Source organism: Nuphar pumila, chromosome 17 (genome assembly GCF_984573655.1).
Source record: "Nuphar pumila chromosome 17, dmNupPumi1.hap1.1, whole genome shotgun sequence".
NCBI lineage: Eukaryota > Viridiplantae > Streptophyta > Magnoliopsida > Nymphaeales > Nymphaeaceae > Nuphar > Nuphar pumila.
The window spans coordinates 20,980,150-21,000,322 of NC_143265.1; positions in this window are offsets into that span (position 1 = coordinate 20,980,150).

Sequence of the window (20,173 nt, forward strand, 5' to 3'; positions counted from 1 at the left end):
GAAGTTCCTTGTTCAGCAAAAAACTGTTGAACTCAGCTCGGAGAACGTCGGTGATGGTTTCATGGAAGTAGTCACGCATTGTGTCCTTAACGATCTGGCGTACATCATCACTGAAAAAAATAGGATGCTTGGAGCTTATGTCGATGGAAGAAGTCTGTGAGCCATGACTGGAGGAAGCAACGACATGTGAGGTGTTCATATTACTCTCAAACCCGAACACACGACCCTTTTTGGGTTCACCTGCTGTAGTCACCCATGCTGCAGGATCAAATGATGGATGCTGAGTAGAGTCATCGCCATATCGCTCTACCATCTGTTGCTTATATGCCTCCTACAAAATAATGTTTACAGTATGCATTAATAATTAATAATTATAATATTTATGATAACTTGTATATTACAATGATTATTAATAGAATAAATACATACCATTGTCGTTCTCGCCTTCTCTGATACGAAGTCTTCCATGGTCTTCCATTTATGTGTTTCAACAAACACATCCTTATATGGTACAATGCCTCATTTTTCTGCTTTCTGCGAAGTTAAATGATAAAAGATTTAGTTAACAAGTTTGCAACAATACTTATAAAATTGACAATATATATATATTGATGAGTTACCATTTTCTTCAGTTGGCTCCCAAAAGTCTTAGATCCACCCATGTGTAGATGGGCTTCGGGCATTTTTGCTCGATTTTGTGCAGCCTTCGCAGAGCGATTTCGAAATGCATCCCCTGCCCACTTGTCCCACATTCCCTCCCAATAATCTCTCCTGATAATAATAGGGCCATGGCCCTTCCACTGTAGTGGATCATCTATTCTGTCAGATGCTTTTTTTGCTGCAGTCTTCATATTGTGCAACATGTTTGCAAATCAATTGGCAGCCACCCTCTGTCACACCTTCCTTGCATCATGTTCCTCCATCGTAGTCGCGAAGCGATTCGAAGCCTATATATATTTTCATAAAGTTAGTAGACATGACTATAACAAAAAATTAAATATGAAACACATTAACTATGACAAACAATTGTATACCATGAATGAGGACCACAATCTGTCTATCACCTCTTTTTGATACTCTTTTCATTGAGCGACCGGTCCTGGTAGATGTCGAAGAAGTGAATTCTTAATCTCGCGTACTACTTCTTGTAGCTCAAACCTCGTGCTGCACATGAATTGGTACACAGTAAATATCAATATAAAATATTTATAAGATATGCAATAAGTGAAAACGAAATACTTACGGTCAATTATCGATATACACTATTCGAATGAGTCTTCTTGTGCCAGACTGAGAAGACTCTGCATCCTGTGTTGGCTCCTGACTTGTATGATCAACTGATGTAGGTGGGTCATGTACAGGCGAAACATCATCTGTAAAAAAAATACGTTAGAAATTTTCAGAATGCGCATTTAAACTAATCAAGCATCCAATTAGTTAAATGATATACCTATCATAGGAACCCGTGAAGATGAAGGTTGGGTCTGGCTACTACTAGATGAACGACCACTGTAAGCTCCACGAACCATATTCTAACAAATAAAAAATGTCATACAATACATTCAAATTATTTCAAATCATTCACATCAATGCAATATATTTCAATATATTCAAATAATTCAAATAAAGTATTGTAATACATTCAAATCATTGAAATAATTAGAATACATGCAAATCATTCACATCATTGCAACACATTGAAATCATTCACATCAAGTATTGCAATACATTCAAATCATTCGCATCAAGTATTACAATACATTCAAATAATTCAAATCATTGGAATACCTGCAAATCATTCACATCATTGCAATACATTCAAGTCATTCACATCAAGTATTGCAATACATTCAAATCATTCGCATCAAGTATTACAATATGTTCAAATAATTCAAATCATTAGAATACCTGCAAATCATTCACATTATTGCAATACATTCAAATCATTCACATCAAGTATTGCAATACATTCAAATCATTCGCATCAAGTATTACAATACATTCAAATCATTCACATCAAGTATTGCAATAAATTCAAATAGAGGTTTGTATTACAAGATTTTGCTCACTAACTTGAGAATTCTTTCTCATCACTTGTTTGACTTTCATATTCTTCTTCTTCTTCTTTATCTTCTTCTTCATTGTTTGCCCATCCATTTGGTATATCATTTGGATCATATTCTTTCATGAATGTTTCATCGACCAATAAAGATATGACATGCATATCATGTACAACATCGTGACCATAAGAGAAGTCATAAATATCATCTTATTGATAGTAATCACTGTCTTCAGCTAACTTGTATTCCTGTAACTGATCATACTCGGGGTATAGTTTGGACTTCACCTTGCAAACTGCCCACCAATCATTTCTATCTGACTTTTTTGTACTCGGATATGATATATAATAAACTTGTTGAGCTTGCGAGGCTAATATGAGTGGTTCATATGTTCCAAACCTTGATTTATGATTCACCTCCATAATGCCTGAGGCTTTGTCGAGTCTTGTTGCAGTTGGATCAAACCAATGACACTTGAATAAAGTTACCCTATTATTTATGCTTAAGTAAGTCAACTCCATTATTTCCTCTATAACACCATAGTAATCATGTTCATTTTTACCGTAGTTGCTACCCTTGACACACATGCCACTATTCATCATTGATTTATTTATACCGTAATCTTTTGTATGGAATCGATAACCATTTATGATGTATCTGTTGTAATATTGCACAACTTTGGTCGGACAATTTTCTAAATCACATATTCCTTGATCTTTAACATCACCATGGCGGACCTAAACACAAACATAAACAATGATTGTGATCACGACCAATTAAGTAACTTAGTGTTGTTTACAAGTACACAATTTATGTGAGCATCTTACCAACTGTTTCAACCACTCCACAAACTTAGTTTCACGTTCTTTTTGTACTTCTGCATCAGTGAGATGTGAAACTTCTCTTCGCAACTCCAGATCAAATCGTCTGCAAACCACAAATACTTATATTATCGAACCATGTATGCACGTATAGAACATAAAAGGATTTATAATTGTGTTGCGTCTACATATACTTACTCGATGTATGGGTCGATCATTGAGCAATTAAAAAGAATATAGATATGTGTTGCGTCTTGCTCTCGATTTGCCAAGAGTCTTGATCAGCAACTACCAAATGCATGCCCAAGTGGTTGAAATATCGACAGTTTGTCAGCTACAGTAAATTGTTCTCCATTATCGTTACGAGACGGGCATGTGTAATGTGTTGGAATGTGAGGTTCAAAGTACATAGATGAGAAATTTGAAATCTCTTCTAAAGTGTACGCCTCACAAATAGAGTCTTCTACTCTTGCTTTATTACGAACCTTTTTCTTGAGGTCACACATGCATCTGTCAAAAATATACATTTCAAATTTAAAATATTTGTCATTGAAGAGACAAATATAAAAAAACATATACCTTTCAAATGGGTACATCCATCGATATTGCACAAGGCCACCAACCCTTAGTTCATATGACAAATGTATGATCAAATGTTCTATAACATCGAAAAATGCTGGCAAAAAAATCTTTTCTAGCAGACAAACAATGGTGATGACAGAGTTCTCAAGATTTTTTACATCAGATACTACGACTTTCGATGCGCATAATGTTCTAAAAAATCCACTCAACTCAAACAATACCCCCCATATAAGTTTGTCTAACATATCATGGAATGCTAGGGGTATCAATCATTGCATAAAAATATGACAATCATGGCGCTTCAACCCATATAACTGTCCATCGTCAATCTTCATAGCCCGAGCAATATTAGAGACATATCCATCTGGAAATCTCAACTGTCTCAATCATTGACATACATGCTTTATTTGATCAGGTTCAAGCAAGTACTTTGCCTTTGGTTTCAGTATTTTTCCATTATACTCTTTGAGTTTCAATTCTGGTCTTTTACATATTACTTTTAAATCCATACGGGCCTTCGAATTATTCTTCGTTTTCCCTTTAACATTCATTACTATATTGAACACATTATCAAACACATTTTTCTCCACATGCATCATATCCAAATTATGTCGTAGCAATAGGGTCGGCCAATATGGTAGTTCCCAAAAAACAGATTTCTTTGTCCAATTGTGATCCTTCCCAAATCCAAGGAAGGGTGTCGGACTGTGGGCATCTGTTAATACATCTGGAAAGTATCACAATCTTCTTAAAATCTCTATGCCAGACAATCTTGTGGATGAACCTTCCAATTCAGTTGTGTCTGCTCTAAACGCATTCCTTTGTCATCAGAACGGATGGTCGCTGGGTAGAAATCGACGATGGCACTCAAACCAGCAAGGCTTCCTTTCATGCGTCAATCTAAAAGCTTTGGTATCCTCTATGCAGTACGGACATGCCAACCTCTCATGTGTGCTCCAACCAGATAACATACCATATGCAAAGAAGTTACTGATTGTCCATAGAACAGCGGCCTTCATATTAATTTCTTTAAAAGTTGAAATCATTTTGGAAAATCACTCATCAAGTAATAATAAACCGACTTTCCACGAATATGACGAGTACGGGGTCGAATCCACAAGGAACGGGATACATTCAAATTAAATATAAAACATCAATTTATTAATATCACAATTGTTTACAACTACGTTAACATTACAATTGTAATTAAATGACAATCTAAAAATGAAAATGAAAATGAACTGAAATAGATTGCTAAGTCTTCTCTAGATCGCCAAGGGTAATTCTATCTTTTCACCACACGTGTATCTGCACTTCGCATTGTAAATACACTTGTAGACATGTTTCTAACTTATCAACCTACAACAATGAAAATAAGGAGTCAACATGGAGACAATCATTAATTCTAAGTTACATCTACAACTATTTCTGAACTAATTACCGTATTAAACTATAATTAAAAGCGAAGAAAACGAAAACTATAATTTCTAACTAAACTAACTAAGTAAATACACTCTAACTAGTCTAACTACTGTTAGTTTATTACTAAATGTTAGAAAATACTAAAAACTACATAAAATCCAACAAGTAAGCAAATGACTGTTTTGTCCCTGAATAGTGCAAAATCAGATTCAAATAGGTTTTCGCAAACAAGAAGTATGAAGGGGCAAATTAATTCTGACTCTAAGTATTTCTCTTTTGTTGTTTTTCTAACAGACTCAAGAGTCTGTCGGACTTTACGGAATTGAAAAACTCATCCGGGAACTCCGGATACAAGCGTTTCAAGTTCGATAAAGATTCTGGAAACGTTTGACCCGAAATCTCAAATCGCGAAAAACCTAATCTTGTAGAACACTTAAAAGGAAAACTAAATCAACTCTAAACGAGCTGATTTTTGGTTTGCACATAGTTAACACACTAATGAATAGCATCAAACAATAACTTTGAGAAAACTCAAAATATTGCACATAAGGTAACAAGTGTAAAACCATGCAAAAATCAGATTTCTATCTCCATACACTATTCACTTGAATGAATGAGAGGCTTGCACTATTGCTTAAACCACCTGTAATTACAGTCATTTACAACCTACCACTACTAACTTAACAAAAAAAATAGATCTAATTATATTCAGACATTGAAATCTAAATTAATTACCTACATTATGTATGAGAAATATACATTAATACTAAAGCAAATGCTAGGTTAAGCTAAGTTAAACTAACTAAAATATCATCATTACTAATCTAATGTATTTACTTAATGTAAACTAATTGATTAACATTGAAACAACAAACTTAAAGATAAAACTAACTATCAATTCAAGTTACAGAGTAACCTAATCCTAACTAATGCTAATGCCCTAACCAAACTAACCAAATGAGCTCAATAACCCTAATTTAATCTTCACTACATTATTAACAGCAAGTAAATGAACATACTACCTTGCTGGAACAAAATTAACAATCTAACACAAACATCTGTTACGACAATGAAGCCGTACATGATACTTCAAGTATAAGGTTTTGATCATGAACAAGTAAATCAACTGCATTTTAGCTAAGGCGATGAAGAAAGATGACAAACATTGAAGAATTCGATGAAGAATATTTGAAGACTAGTGTACAAGTGTTAAATTCATTAAAAGTCTTAGATTCTTGTAAGAGCCTTACTTAGAGTGCATATTTAGGTTGCATTTCACCTACAAAGTCTTTAGAAAAACTTTTCTAAAAGAACCCTTCATGAAAATCTTTTTAGAAAACTCTTTTCTTAAATTTTTGTGTTTATTAGTTGACCAATAGACTCACCAGTCGACTAATCCTTTCGCGCCATATTTTCTAAAAAGTCATTTTTGTCAAATTAGTCGACCGAAGGTTTTATCAGTCGACCGGACAGAATGTATGTTTTTCAGAAGATTTTAGCAGCAGTCGACTGAAAGGTTTTTCAGTCTACTGATGATATTATCAGTCGACTAATTTTATCTCTAGTCGACTAAGTTTCAAATCCTCAGATTTTCAAACGGCTTGATAAACAGATCAGTCGACCGACGATAACTGTCAGTCTGCTAATAACTAACTATTAGTCGACTAACTACTATTTCAGTCGACTAATTTTGTCATTTTTCCTGAAACTTCAAAAAGGCGTGTCTTTTCATTTTTCAAACATTTTGATCGTTCAAAATTGACTGTTTTGACACCCTTTCATACCCTCAACGTATAGAAACTTTCAACTATAAATGTGAGTGCATTTTACACTCAAAATCACTTCAATTCAATACATTTTGAATCAATTACTCTTTGTTTTCACTCATATTCATTTTTTCACTCACGTGATATTTTTCACTTCAGTTTTTCACTCAAATTCTTTTGAGAAATAGTGAATTCGTGAGTAGAGTATTTCAGCAACCTCAAAAGCCAATTGCATCTCATTTGCATTCAAAAGAAGGGCTCATAGGTTGTATTGTAAGTTGTTACTTGTTTCAATTTTCTGTAAAAGGAAGGACTTTTTGGTTTAAAGGAGTTGTTTGCTTTCAGTAGGTGTGTTACTGAAAGTGGGACCGAATTTGGTCTGTATGATCTTGTAGTTACACAAGGTTGATAGTGGAAATCTCAAGCGGGTTTTGCTTGGGGACTGGATGTAGGTCGGGAAAGACCGAACCAGGATAAATTATGTGTTTTTTGTGTGTTTGCTTTTCAAATTGCAAAATCCGTCAATATTCCGTAGACAGTTTTTAAAAGCACTATTCACCCCTCCTCTAGTGCTCGTTGCCTCGATCCTACTACACTTTCATTTGGTATCAGAGCCAGGTTTGCTATTATTTTGATTTGATCATCATTTAGCATGGCAACTACAACATTTCAGCACAAAGAAGGATGCTCCTCTGTTCGTCCTTCTTTCTTTGACGGAACAAACTATGGATACTGGAAAGTGAGAATGACAATATTCTTGCAATCCATGGATCTCGATATTTGGAGAGTTGTTTCAGATAAATACCAAACTCAATCAACTTATTTCAGCCGATGGATCGATGAAGAAAAGAAGACTGCTTCACTTAATGCCAAGGCAATGAATGCATTGTATTGTGCTGTTGACAAGGTATAGTTCAATCGCATCTCTCAATGCTCTACAACAAATGAAATCTGGCATACTCTTCTCGTGACTCACGAAGGCACGTCAAAGGTAAAGGAATCTAAAATAGCTTCTTTGGTTCATAAATTTGAATTGTTTAAAATAAAGCAAAATGAATCTATATCAGACATGGTAACAAGAATGACCGATATAACTAACACTCTGAAATCCCTTGGAAAAGAATATTCACAAGTGGATTTAGTCAGAAAGATCCTAAGGTGTTTAACTCCTGAATGGGAGAGAAAAACCACTGCTATTGAAGAGGCAAATGATTTAAACACTCTCACTCTTGAAGATTTGGTTGGTAACCTAATGGCATATGAAGTCCAACTTCAAGACAGACAAGAAGAAGAACCCAAGAAGAAATCTCTTGCTTTTAAGGTTACTTCTGACTCTGAAAATTCAGAAGAAGATGAAGATATTGCCCTAATTACAAGGCAATTTAAAAGATTCATCAAAAAGGAAAGATTTCAAAGAAAGGTAAAGAAAGTGGATTCTTCCAATCCCAATGAAGTCAAGTGTTTTAATTGCAAAAAGGCTGGACATATCAAGAAAGATTGTCCTCTTCTCAAAATCAAGCTCAAGGATCAATTCAAGAAGAAAAAGACATTTCAAGCATGTTGGGATGATAGTGACTCCTCTTCCGATGAAGAATCAAATGAAGAAGTCGCCAACATGTGTCTTGTAGCACAAGAAGATTCGGTAAGTCAATTTGACTATGATGAGTTATTAGAAGCATTTAATGATTTATATGCCAAATTTAAGAGTCTAAGTTCTAAAAACAAAGAGTTAAAAACTGAAAATTCAACTCTTGACTCTCAAAAAAAAGTGTTACTTCAAGAGATAGAAGATCTCAAGAAGGAAAACTCTTGCCAAGCATTTGAGATAAAAGAAATTGGAATTAGAACCAATCTCTTACAAAAAAAAATAACTAGTCTAAAAGAAAAATCAAATGATCTTCTTTCTATAGTGACCAAATTTACAAATGGTCAAGAGAATCTAGAAAGACTTCTTGGTTCTCAAAGATGCTCGGTTAATAAAACCGGATTGAGATATAGCTTCTTTGATACTCAAGATAGACCAAACTATGTTGTGAAGAATCAAAGACATTATTCTCAACCATTTGTTCATAGAACTAAACTTTCTAGTTCTAATAGAAATGCGTCTAATCATGGAACTTATAATGCTTATAAGCCTAGACATGATTATTCTAGAAATGCTAAATCTTTTTATAGAAAGAATATTTATTATCAAAGGAAACCAAAATCCAAATAGATATGGATTCCTAAGACTAACTCTCATGGACCCGAAAATAGAAAGGGGTTGTTATCATCGCAAAATATTTACTTTTGCGAATCAAACTGACCTTTGAAAAAGATTTTTTGAAAATAACTCGCCTCCGTTTTAAAATGCGGGATAATTCCGAAGAATGGGACTCGTCTGTCGGTACGAGGTTCAACCGTTCCTGGTGCCTTTACCAGGGGTAATTGAACCAAGGATCACTTGTATACTTAACTTTGCTCAACTTGTCTAAATCATGTTCTATTTCCTAAATGCACAAAGAATCAGACATGTGCTATGAATTTTTGAAAACATGATGTTTGCTTCAAGATTTGAAATACTTGGAAATTTTTGGAAATTCTTGGAAAAGATGACACTTGGAAAATCGTGAATCATTGTGAAAGAATATTTCTGAAGAAAGTGAAAATCGATTTTTGAAGAAATCTTGAAGTTTTGTGAAAATCGATTTCTGAGGAATTTCAAATAACTTTGAAAAACTTGATTTCTTTGAATTAGAACTTGGAAATTGAAGCTATAACCTGGAAAATCGAATTTTGAACTTTGAAAAATACTTGAAATATCATTTGAAAACTTAGAGTTTTGAGAAATTTGATTTTAGAATAAGACTTAGAAATTTTGAGAAAATTGATTTCTTTGAATAGAAATTGGAATTCGCAAATGAATGAATTGAATGAATATGGATTTGAAAGACTTGATTTTGAGGAATTGAGAAAATCCTTTTTGTATTTTTGAGAAATGCAGTGCATTTTTGAAGTTAGTCTAAGAGTGTAGGCTGAATGTGGCTAATACGAAGATTATAAATCTGGTTATCATTCGTATTCTGACTATGGCCATAAATACAAATTCCACCAAGTTTGTCAACTCCATAAGAGCTAGTTCACGTGCCATTCGTGTAGACCATAGTGAATTGGTAAAAATATGCATGAATTGGCTTGCATAGCAGTTATATATCAAAGCTTAAAACTATATGCAATGCAAATCCTAATCTATGCACGAATTGAAATTCTTATTCTAAAAATTAATTACAATTTACATTACTAATCAAATTTAAATACAGAAAATAAAGAAAAATAAAGTCTTCAATGTTCCTGCAAAACTAGAAAACTTTGTTAGTGAAGATATGTTGGCTTTTCTAGATTTATCCAGCAATATCTAGAAATTGCTGGATTTTGCTAGATATAAGCCTTTTTCCATGATTCCCTTAAATTAAAATGATGAAATATGAAATAAAATTAAATAAATAAGAAAGATAAGATATGAAATTTCGAAATTGGGGTCCAAATGACCAAAATACTCCTAATAACAAGACTATGGCCTTGAAATTAGGGGTTTTCAGAAAGATATTTGGTAAAATGCAAGTTTTGAAGTTCAAATAAAAATATATCAAGCTAAATATGATATGACATGCTTAAAAATATCAAAATTAGGGTTAGGGATTTCGAATATGAGGTCAAATGACCAAATTGCCCCCGATAGCAAGACTATGGCCTTGAAATCAGGGTTTTCTGAAATGGATTTTGGTAAAAACTGGGGATTCATGATTGAAATAAACACAAAATCAAAGATGAAACACCCTAATATGATTCTAGACATGAGTAAACCCTAAAAACATGAAATTATACACGAAAATCAAGAAATATCCCAAATATCATGATTTTGGCAGTGTTTTGGATCTTTCAAAGACCCTGTTTTGCAATTTGATCAATTTAGGCATCAAACGGATTCCAAATTTCATAAAAATTGGTACCTGCACTTGTTATGTCTTTGAAGTCAGATTGAAATCATAAAAATAATTTTTTGACATTATTTCAATCCAAAAATTGCCTTAAAACCCTAAAATAAGCTATTTTTAACCTAGGTCACAAACCAGTTTCAGAGTTAGACCCAAATCAGGGGTCAATCCTCGATGAAAACTTCTGAATTTTTACAAAGACAAACTAGGAATAAAAAAAGATATTTCCCAATTTAAATATCGGAAAAATCATCTTTGGTTAGGGAGAAACCTTTCCGGCAATCTGAACTAAAATCTAACAAATCTAACAGGGTTAAAACAGATACTTCAAGTTGAAAATACAGCCATAAATAGCAACCCTAATAAAAAATTTCTGAAATTTTAGCAGTGAATAGTGAACAGAAAAATAATAATACTCACTTTTTACAGATCATGAATCGGATCTATGGTTTGGGATATATGAATAACACAAGTCTTATTAGAGTTTTGGTAAACCCTAACGAGTTTTAAATTTAAAATCAGATTCTCTAACAGAGGAAAAATACTAAACAGAGATAAAAAATTCCCAAAATTTCACAGTAAATAGATCTCATCAATATAAATCCATAGCATTTTAAATATTTTGAATCGGACATCGGATGAGAAAACCCACACAAGTGCAAGTTACCCTTCTGATTTTAACAACGATTTTAAAGTTTTAAAAACCTGATTTGATGTCTGATTTTTCTGACAGGGTTCCCGAATCCCAAAACCTCCGATTTTTTTACAGTAGTTCATTTACACATCCATGTATCACATATAAAAAAATCAGAAATTAACAGTGAATATTTCAATCCAAAACAGCATGCTCTTTTCTGTTCTAAACTAAAAACACACAGAAATTTGATAAAACCTAATAAATCATGCTTTAACTAATGAAAACAACAAAATAAATAATAAAATAGTAAAACAAAATTAATTTCTATATTAAGACACATGTAATAAACACAACTAAGTAAAAAAAATAAATAAAAACAGGGAACCCATGGCTAGAATTTGATTTTACCTTTAAAAGCATGGATTTAACCCATAAAAAGGGTAAATCTCATGTTTTATCGGTTAAGAACATGTAAATCAATGCTATATTTGATTCTAATGGATTAGAATCCCTGTAAAAACAATAAAACCATGTTAGATCATCTTCTTGGACCGTTCTTGATGGTTCTTGAGGTTGAATCATGGTTGAATCCATGAAATAGATGGTACCAATGGCTAAACTAGCATTAAATCATGAAAAATATTAAATAAAACTAAAGAAATTAATGAAATTTCTTACCTTGGAGTTGCAGCAATGGAGGAAGGGCTGGAGAGGAGAGAGAAGCTCCAAGAAACCTCAATGAGAGAGATGGAAAAATCAACCCTCCTATGGCCTCTATTTATAATAAAAAAATTAGGTTTTAAAATCAAGTCTTTTAAAAATTTTGAACTCTAACAAGGGGGGGCGATTTTGGTGTGAGTTTACCTAACTACCCCTAGCCTAGATTATCCTAATTAAGTCCTAATTAGCCCCTAGCTAAACCTAAAAAATCCCCAAATGTGATGCCACTTGGCATTTTCCACATTTGGGTTTTTAAAGTTCTTTAAAAACCTTTAAAAACACTAGTTTTAAAATCCAAACTTCAAAATGAGTTTTTAAAATAGCTTTTGACTCTTCTAAACCTCTAACACTAACCAAGACACTGACTAACCCTAGTCTAGCCCTGACTTACTCGAATATGGCGCCACCCCGAGTGGGCCCTACTTGATTTTTTCAAAAACGATTTTAAAACTTGAAATTGAGAAAATTTTCAAAAGATTTTCAAAAGATTTTCAAAAGTAAACTTTGAAATTAAAATTTTTGAAATGGCATAGGGTTCTAACTGGGTCAGAACTCCTCTGGATATGGTTCCAACTGAGTGGGCCCACATCAATTTTTGAAATCTTTGAAATAACACTGAAAATGACTTTGAAAAGGGGTTAAAATCAATAATTGAAATTTGAGATTTTTGAAAATAGAGTCTCAAGCGAACTGGAACTCCGGGTTAGAGTCCTGAACTCTTAGGACTCTGAGATTTTGGATTTTAAAAGCCAAATGAAAGAATTTTCGAAAGATTTTATCAAGAAATGATGAAATAAGTCAGAAAATACAGTCAGGGTTAGACTCTTAACTCGACCGAAACTCAGAAATAGAGTCCTGAATTAACTGGACTCTGTAAAATTACCTAAATTTTGAAAACGAACGGAAGAGATTGAAAATGGAAGTAAAACAAAACTTCAAAACAGATTCCTGACTGGATTAGAACTCTGGGACAGAGTCATGATCGGACTGAAACTCTAGATTTCTGAGAAATTTGATAAACAAAGGAATTCAGAAGCGACACCACCTAAATGAGTCTCATCTGAGAATTGAAATCAATTGAAATTTGAATTTAAAATGAATCCAGATTATTTTCTGAGAAAATATTTCGAAATATAAAGTCCTGGGGTTGGAAAATGACAGAATGTTGAATAAAAACTTGATTTTTGAAAAAAAAACTTTAAAACTCAATTCTGGATTGAATATTTTGAAAACAAGAATGCTGGATCTCGAAAATGAGATGTGATGACATGCAATGCTATGCAATGCAATGAAATGGTATGCCGAATGGATGAAATGATATTGCGATGATATATGAAATGTAAACACTAAATGAGGGTGAAAATTTGGGGTGTTTACAGATGCCCCTCTTTGCTTCTAAGCCAGTATAGGGCCGAGCTTAGTGGCAAAGAAAACACACCAAATTCAGACTATAAAAATGCCCCAGTTAGATAAATCTGACTGGGTATGAAAGAATTAGTTCAGATGATGGTGGTAGATATAGAATGAGGAATTTTACTTCAAAAAGAAGTGAGATTCAGGTTTTGCCCTTAACCTGGATGGGACGAGAAATGGAATACCTCATCAAAATGAAGCTCAGGTTTAACCCTTTGACCTGATTGGGTGGAAAAATGGAATACCTCATCAAAGGAGGCCCAGGTTTATACCCTTAACCTGATTGGGCAAAAATGAACGGAATCCTCGAAAGAAGAGACCGTGATGGAACCTTCGGATTTCCGCACAATGAATCCGATAGGGGTTTTGCAAAAGGAAGGAAATTGGGATCCCTAAAGCTTGAAAAGGGTTTGATTTTGGGCGCCTCATTACTGAGACTAAATAGCTTTTGAAATTGCCTTTTGCTGGAATTGGTGGCTTAACCTCAAGCCGAAATTGGACTGTCTATGGTGGGACAGTGGGGACACAGGGAAGTGTGCGAATCTGAGAGCGCAGGCGCTCAGATTATACCAAAGAAGGGAAGGAATCTTGAAAACTCCCGTCATCAAGTCAAAAAAGGGATAGTGTCAGGATGCGCTAAAGATGAATCTCAAGCTCTCGATTCATGCCAGGATAGCTAGAAAATATTGTCAAAATGTTGAAAATTATTGTTGATTCAAAATGATTAGAAAATGATGCACATTGGTGCGAAAATATTCCTTCTTGTCTACCTGAAGTATTACCTCTGACTAGGCTTAACTCCGTAGAATCAAGATTCAAATTCAAATTGCCTGTGATTGGCTTTCTTTCAAGGAGGTTATCAATTTCCTTGATATGGACGAAAAAGAAAGTATTCTTGATATTGCGAGAGCTATTGGTGAAAGAATATTGATAAAAGAATTTCACAAAATTTAAAAAGATTCTCGATAGATTCGGCAGTTTAATATCCTGGGATTCTTTTTTCATGATGATCTTTCTGCACTCTGTTTTTAGCAGATTGGAGCTCTCTTGGATTTTTCGGGAATTACATCATCCTCTATTTTGGAGATGTCCTGACTTGTCTTTCTCTTTTTTTGGAAGGGTACGTCACAAACTCCTTCATCTTAGAGATGTTCCGATCCTTCTTTTCTCTCAGGGATTATATTGACAGTTATAGGCTCTTTGGATGAAAATCTCTTGATGATAGCAGAAGTTAAATATCCTTTAGGGTTTGTCGAGAGGCTCATCGCATATGCCTTCATCTCGACAATGCTTTGGACTTTCTCTGGAAGGATCTGTCACAAACTCCGTCATCTTGGAGATGTTTCAAATCTTCTTTGGCCCCGGGGGTCAATTCGCCTTCATCTTGACGATAGTTGAGAGATCCCTTTTGCAGATATTTAATTGCAGCTTAGGTGATTGAGGAGATATAGAGATGGTATGGATTTTTCTGTGTCACCCAGGATATTTCGATTGCTTTATTTTTCAAGAATGGTCTTTAAAAATGTGCCATTGACTGCGATCAATATTAATCACTTATGGCTTTGCAACAACATTGAACTTTCTTCACTGGCCATATCGCGGATTTATTCTTCATCCTTTTGGTTGGTCAATAGAAAGATTTCGAACTTTGAATCCTTTTTCGCGAAAGCTTTGTCCTTTCGGAAGTAATACTGAGGGTATTTTGAGGTAATAATTTTGTGCAATAAAGATTTTTGAAATCAACAAATATTTGACGACAAATTGGCAAAATTTTCTTGAAATCCTTTGTGAAAGCGAGCATTTGAGGCACAACGCAACACATCCATGACATAAATTTTCTTGTCCTTTCCTCTGAAAGTGCACTAGGATCTAGGCAACGAGCACTAGAGGGGGGTGAATAGTGCTTTAAAAAATTGTCTGCGGAATATTTAATGATTTTGCAAATCTCAAAGCAAACACACAAAGAACACAAGATTTTATCCTGGTTCGGTCTAACCCAACCTACATTCAATCCCCAAGCAAAACCCGCTTGAGATTTTCACTATCAACCTTGTAAACTACAAGATCACACAGACCATAATTGGTCCCACTTTCAGTAACAACCCTACTGAAAGCAAACAACTCCTTTACACCAAGGAGTCCTTCTTTTTACAGAAAATAAGTAACAACTTATAAAACAACCTATGAGCCTTCCTTTTGAATGCAAATGAGATGCAATTGACTTTTGAGGTTGTTGAAATACTCTTACTCACGAATTCACTATCTCTCAAAGTGATTTGAGTGAAAAACTGAAGTGAAAATATCACATGAGTGAGAAAACAAATACTTGAATGAATAGGAGTGAAAAGCAATAAGTAAATGATTCAAATCGATTGAATTCTTGTCCTTTTTTAGTGTACAATGCACTCATATTTATAGTTAAAGTTTTTCATACGTTGAGAGTATGAAAGGGTATCAAAACTGTCCATTTCGAACGATTAAAACGTTTGAAAAATGAAAAGACACGCCTTTTTGAAGCTTCAGGAAAACGACAAAATTAGTCGACTGAAACATCAGTTAGTCGACTAATAGTTAGTTATTAGTAGACTGACAGTTATCGTCGGTCGACTGATCTGTTAATCGAGCCGTTTGAAAATCTGAACTTTTGAAACTTAGTCGACTTGAGAAAAGTTAGTCGACTGATAATATCATCAGTAGTCTGAAAAACCTTTTAGTCGACTGCTGCTAAAATCTTCTGAAAAACAAACATTCTGTTCGGTCGACTGATAAAAAGCATTAGTCGACTGCTGCTAAATTTTCAGAAAACACATGTTCTGTTCAGTCGACTGATAAAACCATTAGTCGACTGCTGCTAATTTTCCAGAAAACAGACATTCTGTCCAGTCAACTGATAAAACCTTCAGTCGACTAATTTGACAAAAATGACTATTTAGAAAATATGGCGCAAAAGGATTAGTCGACTGGTAAGTCTATTGGTCGACTAATAAACATTAAAATTTAAGAAAAGAGTTTTCTAAAAAGATTTTCATGAGGGTTCTTTTTAGAAAAGTTTTTCTAAAGACTTTTAAGGTGAAATGCAACCTAAATATGCACTCTAAGTAAGGCTCTTACAAGAATCTAAGACTTTTAATGAAATAAACATTTGCACACTAGTTCAAAGATTCTTCACTGAATTCTTCAATTTCTTCATAGCCTTAGCTGAAATGCAGTTGATTCCACTTGCTCATCATCAAAACCTTGTACTTGAAGTATCATGTATGACTTCATTTTCGTAACAATCTCCCCCTTTTTGATGATGACAAACTTAATCAAAGATGAAACATTTAGATGCATAGATGGAGATTTTACTCCCCCTATCAATATGCTGCAAAACATTAAAAGTTAGCACATTTAAAGCACATATATCACATATTGATTGGTTTGCATTTCCATTCAACATTTCTTCATGCATTTAGAAATACATTCATTCAAAGCTTTCTTTTTCTCTTAATTTTGCATTTCTCATGCAAAATCTCCTGCTAATTGCTATCATCATCTTTTTCTCCCCCTTTGTCAGAATAAAAAAAGAGTAAGGGCAGAAATAGCATAAAATAGAGATACAAGTTTAAAATATTACAACCCATAAAGTATGAAAGTTCAGACAACAAAGATTAGAAAAGTGAGTTGAGCAAATCCTTGATTGAAGTAATCTCTTTCTGAATCGAAGATAGTTGTTGAGTCACATCTTCACGAAAAGTATGTTGATGCAGCTCTAAAGCTTCCAGTCTCTGCATAACTTCATCATGGTCTTGACTTGTCGAAAATTTCTTTCTTTTTGCATGAGATGAAGGTGTCGCAGAAGGTGAAGGTTCAGGAATTGATGGTTCATTAGGATCAGATGGTTCAGTTTGATCAACATTTAAAGGAGGCAAATATTTAATTTTCATTCTTTTAAAAATTGTTTGATCAAAGAACTCTTTTTGCTCAATGTATTTTTCATTTGTTAAAGGAACTTTGAAATGTCTAAAAATACGGGTTAAAAGACAACCATAAGGAAGAAATGGTTTTTGTTTCCACAAATTTGTAAAATACACATTGGCTCAGTTGACAGAAATATTTCCAAATAAAACATAAAGAGTCATAGATAGATCTGTGGAATAATAATCAAAAGAACCAGTTTTGGGTAGAACATTGTGGGCAAGGATTCGTCCAGCAATGCGTGCACGAGTTTGAAGATTAGTATTTTTGAAAGGAGGGCAGTGAGGTGCTCCTGGAAAAAGAATTTGTTCAAACTCTTTCATTATTCAATTCAATAGTGTTGAAAAGAGTGTCTGAAGGTAGAATTTCAAGAATTTCTCCAAGTAATTTCGAATCAAACTCGATTTCAACATCACGAACAAGAGAGGACAAAACTCCAGTTTCATGATCCATTTGTAAATTCGTGTAAAACAAGTGAATAAGAAACATATAGTGAAGGGTATCTGCACAAGCATAAAAAAGATGTGAAATACCAGGAAATAATTCTCTTATATTGTAACGAGAAAATAAGTGAAATAGAACGTTTTGGTCTGGTAAAATAGGTAATGCAGAAATTGATCCAAAAGTATCATAGAGAAGAGGATTGCGAAGTAATCTTAGTGAAAAACCATGTCTTGAAGTAGGTGTAGGAGGAGGAGAACCTAAACCTTTTGCAGATGCAGACTTCGTACGAGGCATGGTAAAAAAAAGGTTACCAAAAACAATGACGACTTCCAAATGATTTCAGGCAGAAGTAGAACGATGTCCGGCGATGTGAAACAGAACCAGAGGAGGATACAATGGCTGACGGCGAGTGAGAAGTCGGCCACAAGGGGATTTCGGCAATGACTGAAGATACACCGTCACTGCAAGAGTGTTCCAGCGTGTTTTGAAGATGCGCCAGTTACTGAAGGAGGATTCCAGCGTTTCAAGATCACGACCATAAGACTCCGGCGTCTCCTTGTTACGGTAAGAAAATCCCAACGAAAATGGGATCGAACGGCACTCCGAGGGTTTTTCGGAAGAAAGAGAGGCAAAAGAGAAAGAGGGTTTTCATTTTTTAAGGGTTTCGTTTTTAAGAAAAACGAAAAGATACGAAAACAAAGTGAAACAATGCTTATTTTAAAAAAAACGGGTGTTTTAAAAATCCAAGGGGTATCGGGTCCCTTCATTTAAATTTTTTTTTTAAAAAAAAAATTTTAGTCGACTAAAACTTTATCGGTCGACTAAGAATGTGCGACTCATTCTAAAAATATCATCAGTCGACTAGAAATATATCGGCCGACTAATATGGTGCGATACATTCCAAAATTTAAAACACCAGTTGACTAGAATTTTATCGGTCGACTAATATAGTGCGATTTTGAGATTTTGTTCAAAAATCAGCATTTTTATAAATCCAAAAACGAGCAAATACCTAGTTCTCTTCTAATTTTCATAAAATCTTCGTTTTTAAGAGGTTTAGTGAAGATATCGGCATGTTGTTCTTTAGTGGAAATAAAATTTAACGAAATATCTCCTTTTAACACCTGATCTCTTAAAAAATGATGTCTTACTTCAATATGCTTAATTCTTGAGTGCTGAATAGGATTTTTCGAAAGATTTATAGCACTAGTGTTATCACAATAAATAGTTGTTGTGGAGTAATTCAAACCAAAATCTTTTAAGGTTTGTTTCATCCATAGTACTTGTGAACATGCTAAACTAGCCGCTATATATTCTGCTTCAGTTGTTGAGAGTGATACTGAATTTTGCTTTTTACTAAACCAAGAGACTAAGGAATTTCCTAAGAAATGACAAGTTCCACTAGTACTCTTGCGATCAGATTTACCTGCAAAATCTGTATCACTATATGAAACCAAATCAAAGGAAGATGATTTTGGGTAAAACAAACCGAAATCTGAAGTATCTTTCAAATAACGAAGAATTTGTTTTACTGCAGTTAAATGAGATTCCTTTGGATTAGCTTGAAATCTTGCACACATACAAACACTAAACATAATATCAGGTCGACTAGCAGTTACATATAATAGAGATCCGATCATACCTCTGTAGAGCTTAGTATCTACACTTTTACCATTTTCATCTTTATCAAGAGAAGTAGTTGTACTCATAGGATTCCTTCTTGATTTCGATGAGTCCATCCCAAATCTCTTGAGAAGTTCTTTTGTATACTTAGCCTGATTGATGAAGATTCCTTCTTCATTTTGCTTTATTTGAAGTCCAAGGAAGTAGTTTAATTCGCCCATCAAGCTCATTTCAAACTCTTCCTGCATAGCTTTAACAAATTTTTTACAGAGAGAATCATTAGTAGAACCAAATATTATGTCATCAACATAAATTTTCATAATAAGAATATCTGAATTAAGATTTTTAATAAATAAAGTGGAGTCTACCCGACCAATGGAAAAACCAGATTATTCTAGAAAATTTTGTAGTCTTTCATACCACGCTCTTGGTGCTTGTTTGAGTCCATACAAAGCTCTTTTCAATTTGTAGATTTTTTCTGGATATTTCTCATTTTCAAAGCCTGGAGGTTGCTCTACATAAACTTCTTCGTTGATGTGTCCATTTAAGAATGCACTCTTAACATCAATTTGATATAACTTGAAGTTCATGTAACTAGCAAAAGCAAGCATCATTCGAATTGACTCTAATCGAGCCACTGGTGCATAGGTTTCATCAAAATCTATGCCTTCTTCTTGATTATAGCCTTGTGCCACTAGCCTTGCTTTTTTACGAATGACTTCACCATTTTCATCCAGCTTATTTCGGAAGACCC